The sequence below is a fragment of the Pongo abelii genome, chromosome 1, assembly GCF_028885655.2.
Source record: "Pongo abelii isolate AG06213 chromosome 1, NHGRI_mPonAbe1-v2.0_pri, whole genome shotgun sequence".
NCBI classification, from domain to species: Eukaryota; Metazoa; Chordata; class Mammalia; order Primates; family Hominidae; genus Pongo; species Pongo abelii.
The window spans coordinates 4,128,750-4,137,257 of NC_071985.2; the positions used below are offsets into that span (position 1 = coordinate 4,128,750).

At 41.1% G+C, this 8,508-nt stretch overlaps 1 non-coding gene across 1 annotated transcript; it reads right to left on the minus strand.

The window, feature by feature from the left end:
- Positions 1-3,872: 3,872 nt before the first annotated feature.
- On the minus strand, positions 3,873-3,978 carry LOC112131002 (U6 spliceosomal RNA). Its single transcript, XR_002913163.1, has one exon. It is a non-coding gene; the product is annotated as a U6 spliceosomal RNA (small nuclear RNA).
- Positions 3,979-8,508: the final 4,530 nt, after the last annotated feature.

Here is an 8,508-nt window from a genome sequence, read left to right on the forward strand (position 1 = left end):
ACTTGAACCCGGGAGACCAAGGTTGCAGTGAGCTGAGATCACACCATTGCACTCCAGCCTGAGTGACAGAGCAAGAACCCCCTCTCAAAATAAATAAATAAATAAATGAATTAGTGTAACCCCATTCTTTTTATTCTATAACACGCACCGTGCGCGCATGTATGTGTGGGTGTGGTCTTGGACTTCAGGCCTCAGGCAATCCTCCCACTTCAGCCTCCTGAGTAGGTGGGACCACAAGCACACACCACTGAATCCAGTTTATTTGATAATTTTTAAATAATTAGAGACAGCTATTGCTTCTGCAAATAAGAAAATAAGTATTTTAGTGACCTTAAGCAGTCAGACCTATTAACTACCAACAGAAGAATTACTTTGGCACCATTTATACCCAAACTAAAATCATTGTATTTGATAGGAATGCTTATATTTAAATAGCTGTTCGGCTAGTTGGGGGCATAATTTGCAACAAACGTGGTAAAGAAAGCCCTAAACTTGTAACACTAAACCGTAGACTGCGGCTCTACTCCCAACTCTTCCCTCAGCTGGTGACTTTGGCTGAATCTCTGTGGAACTCTGAGTTGGATTAGAAAATCTAAAAGAGAACTTTCCAGTTCAAAATTTTATTAATTGATCAATACTTTGTTTTCCAAAGTAAGCAGAAGGCTATTTTATGTGGCTCACAATTTTAATTTACTTATATAGTTGTTTTCATTTTAAGATATATTTAAAAATCTGCCTCAAACTCAGATTTCACAAATATCATTGCTTAAGATGAGACTATATTTTAAAAATTGGTCAGTTTATGTCAAATTAAAGAAAATGTTGGTATCTAATAGTACAAGTAACATGGACCTGACAAAAACAAGAAGTAAAGGGTGGCTAGGTGCGGTGGCTTACACATGTAATCTCAGCGCTTTGGGAGGCCAAAGGCAGTAGGGTGGCTTGAGTCCAGGAGTTCGAGGCTTCAGTAAGCTATGATCACGCCACCGCACTCCAGCCTGGGAGGAGACAGAGAGAGAGAAAAAAGAAGTAAAGTGTATTAGTTCGTTCTCGAATTGCTGTAAAGAACTACCCAAGACTGGATAATGAATAAAGAAAAGAGGTTTAACTGACTCACAGTCCCACAGGCTGTACAGGAAGCATGGCTAGGGAGGCCTCAGGAAATTTACAATCACGGCAGAGGGTGAAGGGGAAGCAGCACCTGTTATGAGGCTGGAGAAAGGGGAAGAAGGAGCAGGGGGAGGGACTACACACCTTTAAACAAGCAGATCGTGAGAGAACTCACTCACTGTCACAAGAACAGCAAGAGGGAAATCCAACCCCATGATCCCGTCACCTCCCACTGGGACCGTCCTCCAACATGGGGGATGACAATTCGACATGAGATCTGGGCAGGGACACAAATCCAAACCATATCATAATGTATAACTGAAAAACATTCAGGAAATACTGGATTAATTAATATATTCATCCATCTAAGACATCTGTCTCCATGTCGAAGAGAGCTGTGTCCCAGAACTCTTTTTTAAACCTAAATAATTTGGCTCAATTAATGAACAAGTACCTTGGACTCTACAGGTGAAAGAAAGCACAATAAGAAAAGTATTCCACAATTCCACAATAAGAAAAGTAGTATGCCATTACTTTTATGGCAAAACAGCAATTACTTTTGCACCAACCTAATACTATATCAGAGAAATGCTTGCAGGTTAAGTAGCACAGACCAAGAGCAATTAAATCTGATTCCAAAATCCCTCCAACATTTCCTGAAACTAGACAAAGTCTACGGGGCCAATTTGCAAATAAAGAGAAGGGCTGAATTAACCAGTCTTAACATTTCTCAGAGTATAACAATTTCCTTATATTATGTGGCATATGTAATCTGACATATTAACCATGAACTTATCCAAGTATTCAAGTTCATCCATAGCTCTTTCCTAAGTAAAATGCTGTCATGATTCTATCTTAAGGCAACCTTATTCCCTGCAGCACCAACTGGCCTTCCATCTGGGAGGACAGCAGAAATTTCTTTTTACATTTTTTTCATTATTTATTTATTTATTTTATTCAGACAGGAGTTTCACTCTGTTGCCCTGGCTGGTCTCGAACTCCTGGGCTCAAGCGATCCTCCTGCCTTAGCCTCCCAAAGTGCTGGGATTACAGGTGTGCTCCACCGTGCCCAGCTTAGAAATTTGACTCTTATTTTCATTTGAGATTTCCTTCCCTTACCTCAAGTATCTAAAGCATGTTTTGTTTGTTGTTTGTTTTTGTTTTTTGTTTTTTTTCAGAGACAGAGTTTCGCTCTGGTTGCCCAGGCTGGAGTGCAATGGCACGATCTTGACTCACTGCAACCTCCGCCTCCCAGATTCAAGCGATTCTCCTGCCTCAGCCTCCCGAGTAGCTGGGATTACAGGCATGTGCCACCATACCCAGCTAATTTTTGTATTATTAGTAGAGATGGGGTTTCTCCATGTTGGTCAGGCTGGTCTCAAACTCCCAACATCAGGTGATCAGCCCATCTTGGACTCTCAAAGTGCTGAGATTACAGGCGTGAGCCACTGCGCTTGACCAGCATGTGGTGTTTCTTTAATCCTCATGTGGACCATATAAGGGCAAAAAAAAATAATGCGTCTTATTCATCCTTATAAGCAATATACCTTTGTTCGATGTAGGAAACAAATACTTGTCGAGCCAAAAATTTAGATAACTTAATTATGAATAAAGCATGATCTGCTTCTGCCAAATATACACTTAAGATATCAGTCATTTGCAAGTTTCATATGTTCAGTTTCCTGGATTTTTCCGTGTCCTAACCATAAGAAGTCAGAAGGCAAAGAATTCAGAGCATATGTCTCAGTTCTGCTACGTGAGTTACAATATAGTGCTCTACCCCCTCAGCTCTTTTAGAGAGTGGACAGAAGGCACTACACGTAAACAATTATTTTTGTGGTGTGCAAAGCTGTCATTGTGATACCTGCTATTTGATGCAATGTCCTGTATTCAAAGATTCCTTTACTAATCTCCTATTTAAGTTTGGGCAGTCTTCATTGATGTATGCTGATTGTTTCTTTGTCAGAAAGTAAAACCTTTTTTTTTTTCCTTAGCTTCTAGGAAAATCAGTCCTCAATTACAGTAATCTGCTTATCTCAAGTATTTAGTAATCTGTTGCCTCTGTTACTTTTACAAAATGGTAATAGCTAATGTTTAGAATCCTACGTGCTAGGATCATAGCTAGCATATAGGACTTTAACAGTCACAATGACTCTATGAAGTGTATACTGTGACATTTTAGGACACCATGACCTAGAGAAGTGAGAGTTCTTGTCCAAAGACCTGCAGTTAGTATTGACCAAACACAAGTAGCCTGACTCCAAAACCTGCACTGCTAACCACTCTCCTGTGTTTTTATCCTCAATTATTCTATTTCACATGGTGTTTTACAAATAAATATATTTCCGGCTTTTTTTTTAAAAAAAAGGAGAAAGTTATTGATCCTAAATTATCAATTGTGTCATAAGTCTTTCTGTAGGTTTTTTTGTTGTTGTTATTTTGGTGTTTTGTTTTGTTTTTTGAGACAGAGTCAGCCTCGCTTTGTCGACCAGGCTGGAGTGCAGTGGCACGATCTCAGCTCACTGCAATCTCTGCTTCCCGGGTTCAAGCAATTCTCCTGCCTCACCCTCCCGAATAGCTGGGATTACAGGCATGTGTCACCATGCCCAGCTAATTTTTTGTATTTTTATTAGAGACGAGGTTTCACCATGTTGGCCAGGATGGTCTCGAACTCCTGACCTCGGATGATCCACCCACCTCAGCCTCCCAAAGTGCTGGGATCACAGGCGTGAGCCACTGCCCCAGCCTGTTTTGGTGTTTTTAAAAATATGGAAAGCTTCATGAATTCATGTGTCATCCTTGCTCAGGGACCATGCTGATCTTCTCTGTATCATTCTTCTTTTATATTTATAATGGATCTGCTTTTATGTTAGTATCTCATGGAAAGGTTTATTTGGTGTGATGTGCCATTACTCCAGTTTATAATAGACATCCCTCAGTCATTCTCTTCTTGACATTCTCAGTCTTCTCTTCAGTAATACTTCCTTGCAGATTGTTATGAAGAAATATTAATGGAGTTGACGTAGCATATTATGCACTTACATGGAATAAGACTATGTGATTTAAGGATGTACATTTCACGGCTTCCTCCCTAAATAGTCACACCCACAGCTGAAGCACCCACCCTAGCAACTGAGAGAAAAGTAATTGTGTGCTCCAAACAACAGTTTAAAAGTAGGAGGCTGAGGGAGAACCTAAGCTCCATGCCTTCTCCTGAGTCCTTGGCACAGTGATTGGAGTTTTATCTGGCATGCCAGTTCCCGGGGTTTCAAATGACAGAATGGCAGCGTTAACCCAACTCTCTAAGGCTGCCACTGTAAATTGACTGAGCACAGAGGGTATATAGCTTCTGCCCCCATCCTTTCTAGTTATCTACCAGTCTAGCCATCTGTGTATCTGCACCCCAAATATTTTAAGCATTAACCATCCTCTCTCTTACACCTAAAAATGTTGAGGAACTATATATTGTTGTAGTGTATCTAGTACGCGCTAATAAGTACCAAAACCTCAAAATTAATAGGTTTGTTAATGGTGCTGTTGCAGATAAATAGAATGTGTCATCTTAGTTTATTTATTTGCAAGCATATGTATATGCATGTATGCATATATATGTGTGTGTGTTTTCTGCTATAGAGAATAGAACAAACCTGAAATGGAGGTTGGAGAATGTTATCCACATGTAGAATCAGTGTGTGCCTGAGCTTCCCTTTCTCTGTTGTAACCACTGTCAACTGCTTTCCATGACTTAGTATCTTAGATTGAATTTCTGCTCTTGCTATGTTTAGAATCTATTTTTAACTTGGCCAACTGATTTACTATGGAGCATGTGAGCATTGCTATTTTAAAATATATAATAGTTGTCCCCAGAACCCACTAAAAACTCTACAGAAAAACCATTGTGGGCCTGTCCCATTCCATGGCACATTTTCCAGAAGGTAGGGTAATGATTTTAAAACAAACAAGCATTTACTGAGTTCCTAATGTATGTCAGGCAACAGGCTGTGTGCTTATTTATGTTTTCTTGGTTAATCCTCAAAAAAATCCTGTGTTGGTAGAGATTTCTTGCCTTACCAAGCACGTTGTAACCCTGCATATAAGTATGAAGCTGTGTACTGAGTACAAAGATCGTAGGTATTCATGCCAATCCATCCTGAATTCAGATCCTATCTTTGCAACTTGTTAGCTACGTGAACTTCAGCAAATTACCTAACCTCTCTGAGTCTCAGCTTTTTCATTTGTAAAATAAGAACAATAATACTTCCTTGCAGATTGTTATGAAGAAATATTAATGGAGTTGACGTAGCATATTATGCACTTCTACAGGGTCTGGCACAAGCAGCAACACAGGAAAAAGTAGTTACTGCTATGCTTTTTTTTATTATTATTCTGAGTTTTTTTCATGTCCTGGAAAAGAAAAAAAAAATTCAAAGAGTTTGGAAGTTGCAGGTTAAAGTAACATGTGGTTAAAGGCTCACTACACTGCTCCTAGAACTCTGTGACCTGGGCAGTTTCAATTTGAGCAGCTGGAAGCTGTAGTAATCCAGTGTGGCTTTTGAACAACTGCCAGGCCTTTCAATTGGGGCCTTTCGCCCCTGGGAGTCCTCAGACATCTGGAGGAACTTCATGAGTAATCCCTGGTTATTGTTTAACAGAATATTAGCTTTGAACAGGTGCGTCTTTGCCTGCTGGGTCTCAACACAACTTATGAAAAAGCAACTTGTCATACACCTACAGGGCAAATTCTTGGTTCTTATATCTACATCCAACTGGGGCTGGGTTAAAAACCACACGTGATGATTTCAGAATCCCTACAGCGCTCTCTAGGAGACCAACTGGGTGCTTTCTGGATGAAGGGCCTAAGGAGCTTTTCTGGATGGTCTTGAGGTGATGCCTTGTGACTTTGAGTTTTCCCTGAATGCCAACTAATACAACAGGTTTGGTCTACCTCCTCTACTCAAGTGGCTGTTTAAGTTTGGTTTTCTTTCCGGCCAGCTATGGAACTATTACATTAGGAGACATTGACACAGTTTCTTCAGTTTAAAGGCAGGAGTTAGGAAACCTTGGCTACTGAGGTTGATGTGGAAGCAGGAAGGGGTCTTATTTTGGCTGGGTACCTACTACAGTGCCAGGAACTTCACAAGGGAGATAATACCATTGCACCGGGCAAGTTGGGGGAAGTTTTCTCCCAACACAACTATATTTGCTTAGCATCAAATCTCATATGTAGCTTATTTCTGTTTTCTTTTCTCTTTCTCTTTCTTTTCCTTCCTTCTTTCCTTCCTTCCTCCCTCCCTCCCTCTTTTCTTTCTTTCCTTCTTTCTCTTCTTTCTTTCTTTCTTTCTCTCTCTCTCCTTCTTTCTCTCTTTCTTTTTTCTTTCTTTTCTTTCTTTCTTCTTTCCTTTTTAAGGCAAGGTCTCACCCTGTCACCCAGGCTGGAGTGCAGTGGCACAATCATGGCTCACTGCAGCCTCTACCTCCCAGGCTCAAGTGACCCTCCCACCTCAGCCTCCCAAGTAGCTGGGACTACAGGCTCATTCCACCACACCCAGCTAACTTTATGTTTATTTTTTGTACGATGAGGACTCACTATGTTGTCCAGGCTGGTCTCAAACCCCTGGGCTCAAGCGATCCACCCACCTCAGCCTCTCAATGTGCTGGGATTGCAGGCCTGAGTCACCACGCCAGGCCTTTCATAGTAGTTTCAAAGCAAATTGTTTTATATGACTATGGCAGGAAATAAATCATTTTCTTCTGTAACTAAACAAAGTGGAAAGAAATTCTGAGCCATCATCCACTGAGTGTCTACCGATAATCTATGTCTCCCGGCTGGCGTGCAGTGGCTCAGGCCTATAATCCCAACAATTTTGGAGGCTGAGGCAGGCAGATTGTTTGAGCTCAAGTTCAAGACCAGCCTGGGCAACGCGGCAAAACCTGTCTCTACTAAACATAGAAAAAATTAGCCGGATGTGGTGGCACACGCCTGCAGTCCCAGCTACTTAGGGCGCTGAGATGGGAGGATCGCTTTTTTTTCTTTTTAGACAAGGTCTCACTCTGTCACTGAAGCTGGAGTGCAGTGGCACAATTATAGCTCACTGCAACATCAAACTCCTGGGCTCAAGTGATCCTCTTGCCTCAGCCTCCTGAGTAACTAGGACTACAGGTGTGTGCCACCACGTCTGGCTAATTTTTGTATTTTTAGTAGAGACAGGGTCTCCCCGTGTTGCCCAGGTTGGTCTCAAACTGCTGGCCTCAAGTGATCCTCCCACCTCAGCCTCCCAAAGTGTTGGCATTATAAGCATGAGCCACTGTGCCCGGCCGAAATTTTTAATATCTCTCTCTTGTGCACAATCTTGTTTAGAAAACTCTTGTTTTATTTGCCTTAAATAGGCAGTCAGGGTTTATGTAAATTGTTGATTGTTCACATACAATTTTATCAGCAACAATCAAATATACAATCACAAAGGCTTATACAGTTGCCCAAACTATTCTGAAAAAATAGATTTTGAATTTTAATGTCTAAATCTAGCTTACTAGCCAGGCATGGTGGCTCATGCCTGTAATCTCAGCACTTTGGGAGGCCAAGGCATGCAGATCACCTGAGGTCAGGAGTTCGAGACCACCCTGGCCAACATGGTGAAACCCCATCTCTACTAAAAATATAAAAATTATCTGGGTGTGGTAGTGGGCATCTGTAATCCCAGCTATTCAGGAGGCAGAGGCAGGAGAATCGCTTAAACTCGGGAGGCGGAGGTAGCAGTGAGCCGAGGCTGTGCAAAGAGCAAGACTCTGTCTCAAAATCAGTCAATCAATCAATCAATCAATCAATATAGCTTACTATCCTGTTCATTGTATCTAAAAAGTGTCCGTGTTTAAAATTTTGGTGTTCTTGGTAAAATACTTGCAATGAATTGGGCATCTTTGTAGAAACAGTTTAGTTTTCATTTGAACGCCCAGCAGGCAGAGATTAGAAATTGTTATAAAGCCAATCTATTTTAATGTGGTTCATTTAACTGATTTAATCCATATATTATCAGACTTGAATGGGACTTTTCAGGGAATTTAGTTCGCCTTCTTTGTATTTAAGGCTTTCAGATTTTATAGAAGTAAACTCAGTGAAAAGGATAGTGTTATTTAAAATTATTTTTCCACTATTTAAAAAGATTAACTATTTTTTCAATCAGTGGCTCACACCTGTAATCCCAGCACTTTGAGAGGCAAAGGTGGGCAGATCACAAGGTCAGGAATTCGAGACCAGATTGGCCAATATGGTGAAACCCCGTCTCTACTAAAAATACAAAAATTAGTTGAGCGTGGTGGCGGGCGCCTGTAATCCCAGCTACTCAGGAGGCTGAGACAGGAGAATCACTTGAACCCGAGAGGCAGAGTTGCAGTGAGCCG